The following is a 20,361-nucleotide window of genomic DNA, read 5'->3' on the forward strand; positions in this document are numbered from 1 at the left end:
CGGAGGCACAACAGCGGGTGGCCAACCTGCCTTTCTCAGGGGAAACCTTGTTCGGCAAGCATGCGGACGATGAAATGGCCCGTATGAAAGCAGAAGCTGAAACCCTGACGGCTGTCGGGTTAGAGAAGCCTGCGAAGAAAAAGAATTACCGCCCGTTCCAGAGACGGTTCGGAGCTTCAGGCAGAGGGCGAGGACAGACTTCGGGACAGCAGCAACAACAACAGCAGCAGTTCCGGAAGCCCTTCCAGAAGCGCCAGAAGGGCAGAGGAGGCCTACAGTCCTCAGCAGCGACCAAAGGCCCTGAGCGATTACTTCCCCTACATCCGTTACCCACTCCGGTGGGGGGAAGCGTTCAATTTTTTCTGGCAGAGTGGAGAAAAATTACTCAGGACAAGTGGGTGCTGAATATTGTTTGCAATGGATACAGTCTTCGGTTCATTATTATTATTATTATTATTATTATTAAAAAAATTTATAGAGCGCGTAGTCACCCGGAGGTATCCCAGCGCTAAGATCCCTACGTCTGCGGGTCCGGAGGCAAAGAGGGGGGGGAGAGGGGAAGACAGGTTCAGGGGGGAGAGAGTTAAATTGTGAACAGATGAGTTTTCAGCCGTTTCCTGAAACGTAAGTAGTTTGGTTCTGTTCTGAGGTCTCGGGGGAGCGCGTTCCAGAGGCGTGCGGTGTGGACCCGAGCGAGCTTTCTTAAATCTGGGGAAGATGATAAGAGACTCCTTGTCCGATCGGAGGGATCTTGAGGCTTTGTACGGTGTAATAAATTTTCTTAGAATAGAGGGGCCTTGATTCTGCAGTAGTTTGTGCGCCAGGCACAGGGCTTTAAATATCACTCGTTCCCTCACTGGGAGCCAGTGAAGGAGCTTCAGTGCTGGTTTAGCTGAGGCTCTGGCAGGAGTGTTAGTGAGGATCCGGGCAGCGACATTTTGGATTCTCTGTAATTTGTTCAGAGTTGCCTCGGGCGCGCCCAAGTAGATTGAGTTGCTATAATCAAGCCTGGAAAGTATCAGGCCTTGGATTAGTAGTCTTTGTGAAGTAGGAGGAAGTAAGGGCAGGATCTTTCTCATTGATTTCAGGAGCCCGAAGCAGGTCCCGGCTACTTTTTTTGCTTGCGTGGTGAACGAAAGGTCGGTTTCAATCTATACACCCAGGCTTTTTACTTCCTGTTTTGGGTCTGGGGGAGGGCCCAGACAGGGTGGCCAGATGTTCTGGGGGAAGGTGAGCCCTTTCTGACCAAGGAGGAGAATGTCAGTCTTTGAACCATTCAGTTTTAAGGCTGAACTGTTCATCCACCCTTGTATCTGCGTCAAGCAGTTGAATAAGTCCGCAGGTTGTTGGCTAGGGTGGGATAAGGAGACAACTAGTTGTGTGTCATCCGCATAGCTGACGATGCTCACTCCGAACGGGGTGACAACCTCCTCCAATGGGGACATGTAGATGTTAAACAATGTGGGGCTCAGGGAGGAGCCCTGAGGCACCCCACATTGGAGGGGTGTTTCGGAGGAGCGGGTGTTATTCTCCCAGATCTGGAAGGAACGTTGGGCCAGAAAGGAAGAAAGCCAGGATAGAGCGGTACCTTCCACACCGACCCTCTTGAGCCGTTTGATCAGGAGTTGGTGGTTGACGGTGTCGAAGGCCGCGCTAAGGTCGAGGAGGATCACTGCCACTGATCCTCCTTCGTCTAAGAGTGCTCTGGCCTCCTCCACCGCCGCCAGGAGGGCGATGTCAGTGCCCTGCCCTGGGCGGAAACCTGTCTGTGAGTTTTTTAACCGGTTATTGGATTCCAGAAACTGTGATAGTTTCTTATTCACCAGTTTCTCAGCAATCTTGCTGGTCTCGGGGAGAAGGGAGATTGGCCTGTAGTTGGCCAATTCCGCAGGGTCCAAGGAGGGTTTCTTTAGTAGTGCTTTGACAACTGCCGCTTTCCAGCTAGGGGGGACGACTCCTTGTTGGAGAGAGGTGTTGATCAGATGGGTGAGGGGAGGGACGATGATGGGAGCTACTTCCTTGAGGGTCCGTAGCGGGGCGGGGTCCCTAGACGAGCCGCTTTTGATGGTTTTTAGCGTATTTCCGACTTCTTCGGTAGTTATTTGTCCCCAGGAGGATAGGCGGGGGGAGGTAGGAGTGTCGGGGGGATCGTTTTTCTCGCTCGGATTTGTAGGAGGGATCGAGTCGAGGATTTTTAAAATCTTTTCTTGGAAAAAGCTGGCTAGCTGATGGCATTTTTCCTGATCTGTTTTGGGGTCTGGGGGGTTTCTCGGGCCGGGGTCTGGGACCTTAAGGAGTTCTTTCAGGATGGTAAAAGATTCTTTGCTAGAGCAAGCGGACTTTTCTATTCTTTCCTGAAAGAAAAGACTTTTTGTCTTGCCAATGGAAGTTTTGTAGGTTAGTAGGGAGGTGAGATAGGCATCCTTGTTTGCTTTAGATTTCTCCTTCCTCCAGGAACTTTTCTCCACCTCCAGCTATTCTGCCGGTGAGCTCGCAGTTTCAGGTGCGCGAGCTCCAGGCAGAGGCCGACATCCTATTAAGGAAAAGGGCGATAGAAGACGTACCTCGGCCTCAAAGGGGAAGAGGTCTGTACTCATGGTTCTTTCAGGTTCGCAAGAAGGACAAGAACGAGTTGAGGCCCATTCTGGACTTGCGGCAAGCAAACAAGTGGATTCGCAGAGAGAGATTTCGCATGCTGTCGTTGCAGCAGATTTACCCTCAGCTGCAACAGGGAGACTGGCTTTGTGCTATAGACCTACAGGATGCGTACTTCCATGTGCCCATTGCACAGAAACACAGGAAGTTCCTGCGGTTCCAAGTTGGCGCCAATCATTATCAATACACAGTGCTGTCATTCGGGCTGAAGTCTGCGCCCAGAACGTTCTCGAAGTGCATGGCAGTAGTAGCTGCACGCCTGCGGAAGAACAAGGTGTTTGTCTACCCGTACCTGGACGACTGGTTGATCAAGGCTTCCTCCTTCTTGGAAGCTCAAGCACACTTCCAGAAGACGTGCGTTCTATTGAACAAGCTGGGGTTGCATATCAAAATGTCCAAGTCGGTCCCGACTCCGGTCCAATGCATACAGTACTTGGGAGCCTACATCAATACGCTGTCAGGAAGCGTGTCTCCTTCGGAGGCCTCTTGTATCTTCCTCACGCCTCACGCACGGCTGCACATGAGACCACTGCAGGAGTGCTTGGGGGATCAGTGGGATCAGAGGACTGGTTATTGGGACGACACAATATGACTGTCTCTGCATGCTCTTCAGTCTCTGAAGTGGTGGTGTTCAGCGGAGAATATCCTCAGAGGGGTTCCCTTCCACAAGGACAGTCCCACACAGACGATCGTGACGAATGCGTCTCTCCATGGCTGGGGAGCGCACTCCGGAGACTTACAGATTCTAGGGACGTGGTCTCCGGCGAGGTACCTCTAAGAGATTGGGGCGTATTTGGTCGAGACTCGTTTCGTTTCGTTTTCAAAACTTTATTCGATTCATAAAATGGATCATAAAAGTACTGAACATACAAACCATCGTAGCTCATATAAAAGAAAAATACACAATTTACACAAATTTATAAAAGACATAATAAAAAGGACCATTGTAAACATATATGCAGATTTTTGGCCAGAAAACATTATATGCATTTTGGTACTAGCCATAGCCCTTCCTAATCTTTAGCGAAACTCTAATAAAATTTAACATGGCACAGCAGGTTTCAACAGAGGATAGTGAAGACAGGTAATCGTACCCTTCCTTATAAGTACAAGGTTGCCGCCCCTTCAGAATTGGTTTAATAAACCAGATTCTTGGCTCTTGATATAAGGAGCAAAAAAGGACCACATGTATGGTGCTTTGGCTAACCCTGTTATTACATGGACAAGGGGGCAGCCTCTCACACCAACCCCCTTGTTTCGGAAAAGCAAGCAGAAAATGCAGAATATCCAATCTAAACCTTGTTAGTAAGAACCGCCATTGCACATTGAGAGTAAATGTTAAATAGAACTGAGGTTGGGGCTTACAAACATGAACATTAACATTGTCCAAAGGTGGTGAATTCAATGATTTCCAATACATTGTCTTTATGTCCGCCTTTTGGTTTCCCTCTATTTTTTCTGGGTTGTCATAAAAGGAACCCAAACCAATCTTATTTAACATATTGCATACATAGGACAACCAAGGGATCTGTTTTGAATTTTCTAAGGCCATGCAATCCATGATGATGTCTTTAGTAAGTTGCAAGTCTTCAGATCGCCATATTTTGCCCCATAACAATAAAGGGGACAAACGAATCGTATCAGATACGCTGACCATTCCCATTTCTTTGTGGCAAAAAATGTTTGAGGAGCCTTTGGGGACTGATAAAACCCTTTTTATGAAATTATTTTCCACCACCTGTATCACAGTTGGTGTTTCAGTTCCCCAAACCCCTGCCCCGTAGGTGGCCACCGATAAACATTTAGATGTATAGAGGGTTTTGAGGTGCGTAACATGTTTTTGGCCCAATTTGCTACAAAAACGGAAGATGCCCTCTATTGCCCGGGTCGCACTCTGGGCTCGAACCTTCATAAGTGGAGTCCAGCTTAGTTTGTTATTAAACAAATTACCTAGATAGTTGAAATTATCCACCTTTCCAATTGTGCGATTATTTACCACAAACTTCCTGATGTTTGACCCTTTAGGACCACAACACATTACAAAAGATTTGGTGAAGTTTACCTTTAAGTCAAGGTCCAGCATGAAAGTATTAAAGGCATCTAAACATACTTGCATGCTATTTCCAGTTAGGGTCATTAAGACAGTATCGTCTGCGTAGGAAAGCATGGGGATACTTTTGCCATTAATTTTTGGAAAATCACAACCCTGGTCTAATAAGTACTTTTCTAGCCCGTTCGTGTATACCAAAAAAAGAAAAGGCGCCAAAATGCATCCTTGACGCACACCCTCAGTTGATGGAATTGACTTTGTCATTTCGCCTCCAGGACCAAATCTAATTGCTACAGTTGTTGCTGCATGTAACCTACGAAGCAATGTGACCAAAGGTTCCTCGAAGCCCATGTCATCCATCATCTGCCACAACTTATGTCTACAAACAGTGTCGAATGCACTTGACAAGTCCATGAAGGCAAGATGTATTGCAGACTTTTTTGCCTTCACGTACTTGCCTATAATTAGTGCCAGATTCAGGCACTGCTCGACAGTCCCCTTTCCTCGCCTAAATCCATATTGGGAATCAACTATAAGACCTGTTGAGTCTGCCCAGCTTTCTAATCTGGCTAGGATAACCCTGCCCAAGATTTTGCATGAGGCATCTATTAGGGATATAGGACGATAGCAACATGGGTCGCACCTATCACCCTTCTTGAAGATCGTCACTACAATTGCCTCCTTCCAAGAACCAGGGATGCGACCGACCACAACAGCCTTAAATACATTCAATAATAAGGGTGCCCACAAACTAACATTATGTTTAAAAAGGTCCAAGGGGACAGCATCTGGGCCTGGAGCTTTTAGTGATAAACCCTTCTCTAAAGCTTCCTCAATATCTGTCAGTGTAAGTGAAGAGCTGAGGGTCAAAGCCGAGGATGGTATCGCCAGATCCCCTGTGCTATCCGATCTTTCCATTATTGGAATAGAATTAGGATTAAAAATCTTACTAAAATGTAGTTCCCACTGATCCGCGGTGACCTGCATAACTATAGTTTCTTTATTGTCATTCTTAAAAAGGGGGCGGTTTAGGACCTCCCAAAAGAGCCTACTATCTTTTAGTTCTGCAGCCTTTTCTAGGTCTTCCCAAGCAGTGTTTTTTAGGTCCTGCTTTCTTTTTACAATAGCCTCCCTATAAGCCTTTCTACTAGTTCTTACAAGTTCTCTATTTCTTGGTTTTTGGCGCAAGGCTAGTTTTACGGATTGATGTGTGGCAGAACACGGAATCAAACCATCTAAAGGCCTTTTGGCCACCCTTTCCCTTGGGTTTCCTAAGGTGTTTTGCTACATGCCCACACAGTTTCTCAAAACTCTCAATAACTTTGTGAGGGTCAGGTACTGGGAGTAGACATGATTCCATTTCCGTTTTGCAACTATCAGAGATATCTTCCTCCAATTTTATCGTATCTACCTTCCCCCATTTTAAACTAACACCCTGATTCTTGCTGTACTTGATTGACTGGTCCCAAGTCTTTGATGATTCTTGTGCTGGCAAGCACAATGACATCATTAGGGGATTATGGTCACTTGCGGGATTGACCACCACCTCGAGCTTGTCAACATATTTAAGAAAGCTACTGGACACCAGGACAAAATTAATGGTGCTCATCTCTCCCCTTGTACCCTGGAAAGTTGGTATTTGCGGTATATTAGGGGCTGACCAGGGTTCCACCACACACAAGTCATTCAGGATAATAATATTGTTCAAGGCGTCCCCCTGGGGTGTGTGTTTGAAGTGAGTCAAGGGCTGTGTGTTTGAGTCCTCCAGACCGACACATTCGAACCTCCAAAACTGAACAACGAACAGATAAAATCGCCAACCCAAATGACAGACGATAATGGATGCTTGCTTCGTGCTTTGCCCACTGCGTCCTCCAGACTTTGAATTATCGATGTGTCACGTCCATTAAAGATATTGTGATACCAGTTGACTAACAACACAGGTTCTGGGAAAAGATGTTCCAATAACAACAATTGATACCAATTTGTGTCCACTAGTTTCGAAGTTGTCAACTTCTGTAGCTTTATGGACAATGCTGTCATTATACCACCCTTTGCCCTCCCAGATGTCGATGGAACGGCCAAAACATTAAATGATTGAAAGCCCTCAATGTCACAGGCAGTCCTAGTCCAAGTCTCCTGTAGACACAGGATCCCCTGGGCTCCTACATAATCCAACCACGCATCATCCTCCAATCTGCCTATAAGTCCAGCAATATTCCAAGATATTAGAGACAGCCCCGGTTTCCCATGAATGCTTCCCATAGTGTCTTTTGTACTTGAGGGGTCTTGCCCAGACAGTAGTGGGTAATTCTCACAACCCAGGATGGTATCTCCTCCATAAATAACATCATTCTCTACATATGGGGGGCCAATACTCACAATATCACAATCACCAGTCACCACAACTGGGTTATCATTGCGGGCTATCCCTATGTTTTTCCTCTTCCCCAAGTCTAGCGTGGGTAGAGCGTTGCCCTCAGACCTATCTGATGGTCAATCTACACCCTCCATACCCATTAATGGGTCAAAGCGGTTTCTCAATGGGATATTATTATTTGACATCCATCCTGGGTACTCCTCACCTTGATACCTTGGTCTTCGTGGGTTATACGGGGCTTGTGTGAAATGACCCATACTCGGTGGTCCCATAAAGGGGCCATTTATCTCATGCCAAGGGCCACAATAATTTTGTGTGCCTTGGTTCATGGTCAAGCTATGTACCCAACCCGAATGATTACTGCCGCGTGTTCTTTGCCCGCGGTGGTTGGGGTTTGGGATGGTATGATAAAGATTTGGGTAAAAATATTCAAGTCCCACACACTGGATGTCCCCCATCCTACCGAACCTTGCTTTGCTGCAGATCATATCCTTCACCCAGATGTCTCTAAAATTAATCAGAATACAGTCCCCCTCCAGATCTTTCTTGCTTGGCCCAACCCAGGGGACCCTTCGCACACTTAAAATTTTTGTAGCAGTGTCTTGGGAAAGGGGCCTGTTATTATTTAGCCAGAATTTTGTTTTATTTAAAAGGTCCTCCATTTTCTCATATTTGTTCGCTGCAATTAATGGAACACCTGTCAAGATTGCCATGTAGGGGGCAGCATCAGGGGGTATGTTTACATAGATCTGTTTACCAGGCAGGGGTGTTTTACTAGGGGCTAAGGGTTTGCTAACTGGAGTTTCTCTCCCCTCAGTGGCATTTAACAGGGCAGGGGCAACTGTGTTTACTGGTGATGCTACCGCCAAAGAGTTCTTTCGCTGAGATCCCACAGTAGTCGCCAGCGTAGTTTTAGACAAAGTAGCTGGCACTATACGAGGGGTAATACCGTTTGAATCTGCAGATACTGCAGTTTTCGGTTGCTGAGATTGTAGCTGACTTTTCTGGGCCCCCTTTTTTGCTGTGGTAATATTATTACCCCCAGTAGCAGCAAGATGTTTGCTATTGTCTACAAGACTCTCCAGTAAAAGGGTATTTTTTAGATGTTAAGAACTCTAGTTGATCTAGTTTTAAGTTAACGATTTGGGTTCTTTCCACCAGGGGAGTCAACAGAATGTTTACCAGCTTCTCTAGACTGGCCATGAGATCCTTATTATTATTTTCACAGCAATGTATCCAATGGCCAAATTCCTTCGACGTGGACCCCGTTGTTTTGGAAATTTGGCAGCGCCTCTAACGGCAGAAGTCTTAGCCGTTTTAGTTCTATTTCCATTAAGGTGTCCCCCACCTCTCTTACGTTTACATTGTTTGTTGACTGTAGGATCAAGTTCATGAGCATGAGATGGTGAAGGACTACACTGTGGGATTGGTGGATTTGGGATCTGATTTTTAACGTTCCTACTTGCATTCTCTTCTGTTACACCATCCGCTATATTCTCCATCAATGTTGGCGGGGTATCCAATATTACTGCTGAAATAACGGGGAGTTCTAGGTCACCAGTAATACTAATTTCAGGGGTGGTTGATGAAGCAATCCTTCCCAAGGAGGAACGTCTCCCAGTAAGTAAGTCTAAGGATAGGCGTTTTTCTGTTAATGCAATTTCTTTATCTAAAATCCCCGTGGCCCTAATAATGAAATCGTCTAGGGTTCCTGTAGCTTTACCACTGCTTGATTTCACCGTTACTTGTCTACTCTTTCCAGATCTCAGGGACATCATGAACAATAAATATATATACAATGCAGGTCACAATAATATATAGAATGTCCACTTAAAATAGAATTAAATATGGTACCAGGTTACACAAATGTTTAAGAATGTCCTAATAATCATGAGCAAGTCTTGAGTTCCAACCTGAAAGAGGGGTGGCCCGGCCCGTCCTTATACGTCCTTTGACGGCCTTAGACGGTCCCGCCCTTGTCCCGGGCTTCTCCCGGCGCACTCCCGCGCGCTCCCGCGCAGCAGTACCAAAGCACAGTAATGAAGAGAGAGGTGGGGCGGGGGGCGGAACAGGCAGGGAGAGCGACCCAGGTGTTGTGGGTTGACCTCACGCAGGGACTCCTGGAAGTTTGAGTCCCAGCGGGTCCGCTCGCAGCCCTGCACTTCCCTCAGTCAGCACAAGCGCCCGACAGCAATGCCCCTCCGGTCACAGGGCGCCTCTCCCCGCCTCACGAAGCGGGACCCGCGGAGCGGGTCCGGCGAGAAGCTGACGAGGAGAGAAGGAAGCCAATGCAGAAAGAAACGGCCCACAGTGACTGCCGGACAGGCAAGAAATCCCCCTTAGAGGAATGGCTATCCATATTAAATAAATCTCCCCCTCCCTTCTGTGCCGATCCTATCGCAGCGAATGAGGCGCTCAACAGGTGGCTAGAGACCTCTCTCGATCCCATCCTGCCTGTAAATGAGATTAATCATCGCACCGGCGGGAATAAACTGCCTTGGTACTCCACTGATCTGAAGGATCTTAAACGGAGCAGCAAGAGGGCTGAAAGAAAGTGGAGAAACTTCTCCCTCGAGAATAAAAATGAGTATAGGATGGTTCTCAGGGATGATAAGAAGCACCTTAAAATGGCACAATCATCCTATTACCAAGGAAAAATTGCTGATGCCGCCAATTCACCCAGGGAAATCTTTTAAATCTTTAAATCTCTAGTTACTCCACCATGTCCGTCTATTGAGGTAAATGATCCCCAGAAACGGTGCACCGAATTGGCCCACTTCTTCGCCAAGAAGGTTGCCTACATATACTCAGCTTTTCCACCCCCACGTGTCACCGAGTCCACGACCCCTCCCTCTGGACCGACCTCCCTCACGAAACTCGAGTCCTTTCCGCCACTAGATCTACCTACGGCTGAAGGGCTCCTCAGGAACCTTAAATCTGGCTCCCCCTCTGACATTGCCCCGCCTTCAGTTTTACAACAGGCCTCTGACATGGTTGTTCCTGTTATCAAGGATGTTATTAACTCCTCTCTGGCGGCAGGTGTAGTTCCCCCTCGGTGGAAGCAGGCCAGTGTCAAAGCTCTGCTGATAAAACCTAGCCTTGATCCAGAAGAATGGTCCAATTATAGACCTATCTCTCTCTTGCCAGGGGTTAGCAAAATTGCGGAGAAATATATCAACCGCATACTATCAACATTTATTGAGGATGAGGGCACCTTGCATGTCACCCAAACGGGTTTTAGAACGAGGCATGGAACTGAGACTGCTCTGGTCGCAGTAGTGTAGGGAAATTGTGGATGGAGGAGGCTGCGCTGCGGTGGTCCTTTTGGACCTCAGCGCAGCCTTCGATACTGTAAACCACACACTCCTTCTCCAGCAGTTGCGGGAGGTTGGCATTGTGGGGACCGCCCTTAATTGGTTTCGGTCCTTCCTTGCTAACAGATCCTTTGCAGTTTTCGAGGAGGAAGCAGCATCCGAACAATTCCCACTGCATTACGGCGTTCCCCAGGGATCCTCATTGAGCCCAACCCTATTTAATATCTATATGAGGCCCCTGGCTAATGAGGTCCTTACCTGGGGAATCCAATTGGTCACCTACGCCGACGATATGCAGTTGGTGGTTTCCCTGGCTAGGGCAGAGGCTGTGGATTCCGGTGTCAATAACCTTTCCCTGTGTCTCACCAAGATCCTCGATTGGATGGACGCCTCTTTTCTGAAACTTACCGGTTCAAAAACAGAGATTATGATGTTGGGATATAAGGCCCCCATCAATCTTAACGCTTGGTGGCCATATGTATGTTTTGGAGCAAATTAAAAGTCTGGGGGTGTGGCTTGATCCCACCTTTAGTTTTCAAGTTCAAGCCCGTAAGGTCGCCGCTACCTGTTACGGCCTTCTGAAGATCCTACGGAAGGTCCTGACCCTTCTTCCGTTCGAGGCAAGACGGATCCTGGTTCAGTCCCTGATCCTCTTGCGGCTTGACTATGCGAACGCGGTCTACTTGGGGGCACCATTAGGGACCATTAAGATACTCCAGTCAGTCCAGAACTGCGCAGCCCGAATGCTTATGGATGTCCCTAGACACAGCTTGGCGAAGACGGCCATCCGGGCTCTACACTGGTTACCTGTTCAGGAAAGGATCCAGTTTGAGGCCTTGTGTCTGGCCCACAAATCAATAATCAACAAGGGCCCTGCCATTCTGGGCCCTCTCCTGAGGCACCATCAAGGGCCCAGAGCTCTTAGATCCAACCACCAGAATTTGCTCTCTGTCCCGAGGATCAAGCATTCTCGTACAGGGGGCCGACATTTTGCAGTACAGGCAGCAAAAAGTTGGAATCAGCTGCCCGATTACCTGCGGCTTGAGCCTAATCATTTACAGTTTAGAAAGCGGCTGAAGACCTTCCTGTTCTGCTGAGTGATTTGTCTGAGATGGGTCTAAAGCGCTGGGATGCCCCCGGGTAGCCAGCGCTATACAAATCTGTACTCATTCATTCATTCATTCATTCATTCATTCATTCATTCCAAGGCACATAAGTTGGGGAATGGACAATCATGTGGGACCCAGTCATTTGAACAAAATATTTTATGCATGCAAATGATGCAACCAAATACAGCCCAGATTTTAGCATTAGCTTTTAACTTTAGCTTTTTAAGTATCTATTCTTTTTTATATACAAGAAATTGTTTCATTGTTGACTTTACTGTAATGATTTTAATTAATTATACAGTCAATAAAAAATTGAATTGAATTGAAATTGAATAGTTAAAGTCAGTACACAGCTGACTCAGTGCGATAGGTGCTCGCACACAGCGTGTATATGTTAAGCAACCACATGAAAGGTTTTAAGTCCACATTCTACACCTTTACGAAAGTCAAAATTACCCACCATTCTGTAATTTAATATCCTGGAGAAGGTGTGAGATCTCATAGTGTGTTTGAAGAGTACAGTGCTTTTATAAAAAGTACAAGTCACAAGTGAACTCTGTGTGCGCAGGATGCTGGGAATGGTCCACTACACCCAATGGTGTAATACTGGAGGAAAGGGGTGGGATCCAGGATGGTGGTAGAAGTGTGGCTCAGGGGTTAGAGGCGGCAGACCCGGAAGCTAAGATCGGTCCTGGACCAGGGTTCAATTCCCCGCCTCGGCGGGTCTTGGGCTAAAAATTCCACGGACTCGATAATTCTCGCTCCGGTGCCTTCTCGACTCTCGGGTTCACACTCTGCGACTCTGGGCAATAGCTTGCTTAATCTCCACAACGGCCCCTCACGGCGGGATGCCTGGCTTTCACCTTGTGGATACCCTGCTGGGCTATCTCACAGGGGAATACCAGGACGGGTTCCCTAAGCAAGCGCCGGGAAACCCACTGCGGGTAGCTGTGCGCTATATAAGCTCAAATACATTTACATTTACATCCAAAGATATGATTAAAGGATGTACTAGGTGCATAATATAGCCCACCTACAAAATGATTTATATTGAATATATTGCGCAGCTGGTGCACGGCCAAGAAGGTGGCTTTGATAGGAGCTACTCCGTGCAGCTCCTAAACCTGAATTATATCCTTGGGTTCCACTGCACAACAACGTTCTTACCAGATTACCGGGGGCTGCCTGGGAAGGGGTGAACAGTCCTGATGAAGGTGACAGCGGATGGGAGGCCTACATTTCATTTCGTTACATAGTATATCATACATTCATTGTGTATAAATCCTATATGTTTTTCTTCTGAATAACAGCAATACAGCTATCAGAAAACACAATACTGTTGCAAAGAAAAAATCAAAAACTGGACCGCAATTAACAAGCAGCATTCCTGCATATCCCCTGGCGTCGGGGCCAGATGTGGTTGTACAGTTGTTTGTTTCCAGTCTCATCCTTCTCATAATGAATATATGATGTACTATGTAACAAAATGAAATGCCGGGCTCTCATCCCCTGTGGTCCCCCCCCTAAAACTTAGTGTGAAGGTGTTTGTGTATGTGAGGGGACCAGTGGTCGAAGTGGGAAATAAAAAGTAGGGGAACTGTGGGTGGAGAATCAGGGGGCAGGAATAACCAAAGATTGAAACAGTGGGCGGAGTCAGGGGTGTGGCTAGAAATAGCAAAACATACCAATTTTTAGTACGTTTAGCATTTCACTGACCAGTTACAGCTTATAACGTTATTTAATTAAAACAATGGGTAAACATGTTTATTTCAGGTTTAATTCAGGAAAAAGCAAACACTTATAGGGAATACAGGTTTATGTAAAGCGTGTGAAATATAAGCAGGAACAACATGTTACTTTAACCCTTTTGTTGCTGCAGTCGGCACACAAGGTGCCCCATGCATAGCCCGGTTCAAACCAGTTACTGGGGCACTCCAGCCCCAGCTGTGGTGCGAAACTGGACAAAGGGAAAGGGGTGTAACCAGGGCCGGTTCTAGGATTTACGAGACCCTGGGCTAAAATGGAATGTGCGAGGCCCCTCTAATGTAGATAAGTGGCCCCTTTAAGGAGACCAATCACAGACACTGCGAGAGGCCCATTGTCCAGCATTTTGCCCCCCCCCCCACAGTCATGTCTAACACCTTCAGTCTGACATGTGTGAGAATTGCTTGTGGGCTAAAAGTTAAAACTATGGGGGTGCCAAAATGCTGGACAATGGGCCTCCCACGGTGTCTTTGAATGGGTCTCTTTGCAATTGAAGGGGGCGTCTCCCTCCCCTATGCCTCAAGACACCATCCCTGGGGGGCCCCTCTGAAGGACCTTAAATGCAAGGCGACACCTTTCTCTGAAATGGATCACCAGGGAAACAACAGGACACACCACCAGTGCATGGCCCCATGCTGGTGGGCTGAGTGCGAGGCCCTGGGCAGCTGCCTACACTGCCCTTGCCTAGCGCCGGCCCTGAGTGTAACCACCCCCTTCCCAGGTTCCACTCATAGGAGGGACCTAGCAGGTAATCCAGCCCCTTAGTTTAGTATAAAGTTAGGAGCTGTGTATAGAGACTTTAGATTTATCCTGGAAAGAAACTCTGAAACTAAACTCTTGGACCTTCGACGTTCCATATCGACTGGAAGACTGAAGACATCTCCCTTGTGGTCAAACAGTGACCACCCTGTGCAAACAGGCACCAACAGTAACTTGCCAGATTGCTTTGTCGACGCTCCCGCTGGAACCCAAATACTTAGCAATGCAGGAACTGGACTTCCAGACTTCTGACTCCGACTCACATCCACAGCAAAGCTGAGACCCGTGGCGGACACGAGAGACGTGGGACCGGACATCCTGGACTACCTGATTTTTGCTACCTGTGCAGCTTCTGAGGTACCCTTGAAGTTGTGCATTGGGGTTTGAGAGGCCCCAGACCTGAGCAGCATTTGCACCGAAGCTCAGCCCTCCACACTCTACGAGTGCTGCGTGGGGCCTGCGCCTGCATTTCCGCTCAATACGTCTTTGCGGTTGCTAGCCCGTTGGCTTATAGGCCCTCCGAAGACATCTTTGTAAAACTACACCGCTTTCCTGGTTGCTCCGGGCTTGCTCCAGCTTCTCTGTGAAGGAGAAGCTCCCCAGACTTGCTGGTCTGAACTAAAGCCAATCTTCCCATCCTGCGTGGATTGCATTTGCCAAGGTTTGTTGGGTCCAATCCGGATACCGACACCGCCAACAACTAGATCCGTCATGGGACAGCTCGACTCCTGCACCTGGTCACTGGCTAGTGACCCAGACTCCGTCCCCACTGCTTTCAGGTTTTTCTCGACTGTGATCCGGCCTTGGATTCACCCGGACACTTTTCTCCTGGTCGCCTACAGCACTTTCTTGCAGCTCTCCATAGGAGACAGCGACGAAACCCGACACGAAAGAACACCTATGCACCCGGCTTCCCTGGGTGAGGTAACTTGAGTAATCCGGTTCTCCAGTGGGTATTAACTATCCAAGTGTCCTAGTTTAACATGGTTTTCCCGTAGTCCTTCCGGAAGGTCCCACATCTACTACTTCGTAACTTTTACGTTCCCATTGAAACTCTATGGTAACCTGCATATGTGTTTAGACACTGCACACGCGTCCTGTGGGCCTCCTACTTCCAATCCCTTGGTTGCTCAGTGTAGCCCCAGCAAATTCCTAGGCCCTAGGCCTACTCACCTTTCCTGAAGTGGTTCTTATACCACTTATTCAGTATATGGTTGGTGAGGCCCCTAGAGCAGAATTGTATTTGTGCAACTTATAGTATGGTTATTGAGCAACTTGTGCTGTATCTCGAACTGTGACCTCATAAAGAGTGCAGAGGGGTTGTGTTAGTGATAAATACATATATATTTGATATATACCTTGTGTGGTGTCCTTTCATTTGGTATTATATATGGTAAAACAGCTGGCTTCATATGCTCTCTGAAGTTTAAGCCTAAGACTGCCTTGTCCATGCTACCACTAGGATAGCTGGTCTATAAGGTTGACTTTACAACCGTCACCATAAGGGTTGTTTGGACTGGTGCAAGGTGCCCATTAGAATAGTGGACATCATGTACCAGGCCAACTTCTCACACTCCCCTGTTCACTACACCTGCCCTGTTCACTACACCTGCCCCGTCCACTGCTCTTGCCCAGTCCACTGCTCCTGCCCCGTCCACTGCTCCTGCCCCGTCCACTGCTCCTTCCCCGTCCACTGCTCCTGCCTCGTCCACTGCTCCTGCCCCGTCCACTGCTCCTGCCCCGTCCACTGCTCCTCCTGCCCCGTCCACTGCTCCTCCTGCCCCGTCCACTGCTCCTGCCCCGTTCACTGCTCCTGCCCTGTTCACTGCTCCTGCCCCGTTCACCGCTCCTGCCCAGTTACCACTCTTGCTCATGCCTAATCACCTCTCCTGCCCCATCACTTCTCCTGCTTCGTCACCTCTCCTGCCCCGTCACCTCTCCTGCCCATCACCTCTCCTCTCCTGTCATGTCACGTCACCTGCCCGTCATGTCACCTGCCCGTCACCTCACCTGCCCGTCACCTCACCTGCCAGTAACCTCACCTGCCAGTCACCTCACCTGCCCGTCACTTCTTCTGCCCGCCACTTCTTCTGCCCGGTCACTTCTCAAGCCCATCACTTCTCCAGCCCATCACTTCTCCAGCCCATCACCTGCCCATCATGTCACCTGCCCGTCATGTCACCTGCCCATCACATCACCTGCCCGTCACCTCACCTGCCGGTCACTTCTCCAGCCCATTTCTTCTCCAGCCGTCCCCTGCCCGTCACCTGCCGGTCACGTCACCTGCCCGTCACATCACCTGCCCGGTCACTTCTCCTGCCCTGTTGCCTCTCTTTCCCTGTCACTTCTCATTCCCCGTCACTTCTTCTTCCCAGACACTTCTCCTGTCCCGTCACTTCTCCTGTCCCGTCACTTCTCCTGGCCCGTCACTTCTCCTGGCCCGTCACTTCTCCTGGCCCGTCACTCCTCCTGGCCCCCGTCACTCCTCCTGGCCCCCGTCACTTCTCCTGTCCTGTCACTTTTCCTCCACCGTTGCTTCTGCCCCATTCACTCCTCCTGCCCCGTTCACTGCTCCTGCCCCGTTCACTGCTCCTGCCCCGTTCACTGCTCCTGCCCCGTTCACTGCTCCTGCCCGGTTCACCGCTCCTGCCCGGTTCACCGCTCCTGCCCGGTTACCACTCCTGCTCATGCCTAATCACCGCTCCTGCCCCATTACTTCTAATGCTTCATCACTTCTCGTGCCCCGTCACCTCTCCTGCCCATCACATCACCTGCCTGTCATGCCACATGCCTGTCACTTCTTGTGCCCAGTCACCACTCCTGCTCTGTTGCCTCTCCTTCCCAGTCACCTCTCCTGCCCTGTCACATCTCCTGCCCCATCACTGCTCCTGCCCCATCATTGCTCCTGCCCCATCACTTCTCCTGTCCCATCACTTCTCCTGCCCCGTTCACTGCTCTTGTCCGTTCACTGCCCCTATCCGTTCACTGCTCCTGCCCATTCCTAATCACCGCTCCTGCCCCTTCACTTCTCCTGCCCCATCATTTCTCCTGCCCCGTCACCTCTCCTTTCCTGTCACCTCTCCTGTCCCATCACTGCTCCTGACACGTCACCTCTCCTGCCCCGCTACTTCTCCTATCCGTTACTTCTCCTGCCCGTCACTTCTCCTGCCTGTCACTTCTCCTGCCCTGTCACTTCTCCTGCCCTGTCACTTCTCCTGCCCTGTCACTTCTCCTGCCCGTTACTTCTCCTGTCCGTTCTTCTCCTGCCCAGTCACCTCTCCTGTCCTATTACCTCTCCTTTCCTGTCGCCTCTTCTGTCCCGTCACTGCTCCTACCCAGTTCACTCTGTGTACAACATTGACAAGATACACAAGGTGGCAAATTCCCCACAGTACTCTGTTTGGGGAAAGCTCCTCTGAAATCACTAACTCCAATCTCACTGGCACATGACATGCTAAAGGCAGACGGCGGGTGCATTGTCATTCGAAAGGGGGTAATCAGCCTCAATCGGAGACTAAAACGTTTTCAATCAGAAACTAAAGCATTTTCAATATTATATAGAACAAAGTCATAGTTGTATGAATGTAGTATATTTGGGCCATATGTAACAAGCAAATTCGCATTGGCAAAGGCCGAAATTCGCGGAATTTCCGCCTTTGCGAATGCGAATTTGCTAAATGGTATATTAAGCAAAATCTGGTGTAAAATAAGGATTCGCAAAATTTGTGATTCCTTATTTTGCGATTGCATTTAAGGAATCACAAATTTAGCGATTCCTTAAATGCAATGTATGAAGCCAAAAAATTTGCAAAATGTCCTTAAGGAATCGCAAATTACCACCAACTTCTAGTTGTTGGTAAGTTGCGAATTCTTTGAAAAATGCACATTTATGCATTTTTCAAAGTGCCATGTGACGCACATACATGCCCTGTATGTGCGCCACATGTGTACCCATGCATATTTCTGGGGTGAAACAGGGTGTCCTTTGGACACCCCTGTACCCTTGAAATTATTCTCAAATTGCGATTAGCAAATTGCGAATCGCAAATTGAGAATAACTTCCAATTCATTCCGATGGGCCTCCTGGCCCATAGAAATGAATGGGAAATATTCCTTAATTGCGATTCGCAATTTGCTAATCGCAATGAAGGAATTTTAAGAAATCGCAAAAAAATGCAATTTTGTACATAAATGCCTATTTGCGATTCTCAAATAGCGATTTCTTAAAAATCGCTATTTGAGAATCGCAAAAGGGTATCTTGATACATATGGCCCCCTATCTTTTCCAGCCAACAACCTTTGACAAAGCCAATAGTCCTGGCTTCTTGTAGGTGTAATGTTACTTGTATTATATATGTGGAGTCAATAACAGAAGCAGCAACATACAAGTCGGGCAGCACATTACGCTGGGCACATATTTTTAGCATAAATGTTTTCAGCCACATCCTTAATTATATCGGCCACGTCCCTTTGAGAGCCCCCCAGTTTTTTCATCCCACTTGAAACCCTGCCCCAATTGTGCTGTGCGTGATGGAAGGTCATGAAAAGTTGGTTGTATGGGTGTCAAGGGGGATCATATTATCAGAGCCACTGTAGCATCACAACGAGAGATTCCCCAGCACACAGGCCCTTTACGAGGAGATACAAAGCTATACTGATCTGCGCTGCTTAACGATTTCAATCAGATCTGCAGCCATTGCAGTCTCAGACAAACAAAGTCAGCATAGAGGGAATTGAGACAAATAGTTTTTCTCAGTCTCTTTTGATTGTACTGGGTTGCCTTCCCGAGGAACAGTGCAAAAAATGTCAGTGTATCAGTGAAAAAAAATGGATTAACCCTATACACAGAAAAGGCATTTCTTTCAGGCCTTCTCGCATAACATGACACAATCATTGTATTGTATTGTAATTGCATTTATATGGTGCTTACTACCCCCAACGAGGCGTCGAAGCGCTCTTGCAGGGAAAGCGCCTCTGTAATCACTAACTCCAATCTCTGTGGCACATGACATGCTAATGGCAGACGGCGGGCGCATTGTCATTCGAAAGGGGGCCATCAGCCTTAATCGTAAGGACAATGGGCCTGCCCTCAGCCTGTGCGAGCTTAGGGAGGGGCTGCTGCTGCCTCTGGAGTTTAACAGAGAAGTGCGAGCAGCCCCTGAAAGCGGGAAAAAAAAGCTATACTTTTTTATTGAGTAGAACTATTCTTGCCGTCCCGGGATGCGTTTTTGAAAGTAAGAAGTAGGGGAACGGATTGGAATAATTTCTAGAAGTAGGGGCACGCCGTGCCCACCGATCCCCCTCCACTTCTACCACTGGAGGGGACCACCCGTTTCCTTCTAAAACCAAGGTTCTGGGATTCTACCCTTGGTGAGCGGCCCGTCTCCCTCACCGGCCAGTGGGCCAGAGACTTCTCATCTGCGTGACTGGGGTTCCAGTCTGTATATGGGTATCGGATCCTGCTGCCTCCTGTCCGGGGGGCTGTAAGTTACTCAGCAATAATCCCCACAACTCCAGATCGCGTTCGGCATGTTCAGCTGTACGGACTATACGCAGACGTCTCTCCTCTGCCACCCCCCATTCACGCATATCTGCTATCCATCTGAGCAATTTGGGGGGTGCAGGGTGCGCCCAGTGTATCGCTATGCGGCGTCTAGCGAGTACTAGTCGTAAGTTCGCAAACTTATGTTGCAATCTATTACTCGTCTTTGGAGGCGGCGAAACACCTAAAAGGCAATGTTTAAATGATGTCCTCAACCCTGAAGGCGATTCGCCTCTCAGAGTGCCTCCAATACCCCGGACCACTACTGCTGGAGTCGAGGGCAATCCGATGCCACAGCGGGGACACTCTACGGAGCGAGTCGCATTGACACGCGCAAATCTGAGAGGGTTCATATAAGTGCGATGCAAATAATGAAAATGTAGAAGCTTGAAGCGGGAACTGCTGGCCACCTACTATACCTGCATAAACACTCCTTTCCATTTACTATCTGTGTACAACAACTCTCTAACTGTGGCTTTTACAAAATGTTTGACCGATATGTACTGATGACATGTTAAAGCCAGCAACATCAAATATCCGCTACAGAAATGCCTCTAATTTTGTCATAGATGACTGTGCTTTTTCTGTGAATATATATATTTATAGGGAAACTATATTAATATGCGCACATTAGGAATATATTTGTTTCATGTGCTAGGAACTGTGCAAACATCTAAATAAAGCTATATTTGACCTTTTACAAGGCAAGAAAATAAGTAAATGAATCTTGCAGTTGTTGAGAGGATTGCACCTCACGTATCGTGGGTGCCATTTTGGACCCAGGACCT

At 48.1% G+C, this 20,361-nt stretch overlaps 1 protein-coding gene across 1 annotated transcript in view; it reads left to right on the top strand.

The window, feature by feature from the left end:
* Positions 1 to 20,361, top strand: part of LOC147717958 (histo-blood group ABO system transferase-like) — a 145,368-nt gene that overhangs the window by 120,091 nt on the left and 4,916 nt on the right. The window lies entirely within an intron of this gene.

Source organism: Lissotriton vulgaris, chromosome 5 (genome assembly GCF_964263255.1).
Source record: "Lissotriton vulgaris chromosome 5, aLisVul1.2, whole genome shotgun sequence".
NCBI classification, from domain to species: Eukaryota; Metazoa; Chordata; class Amphibia; order Caudata; family Salamandridae; genus Lissotriton; species Lissotriton vulgaris.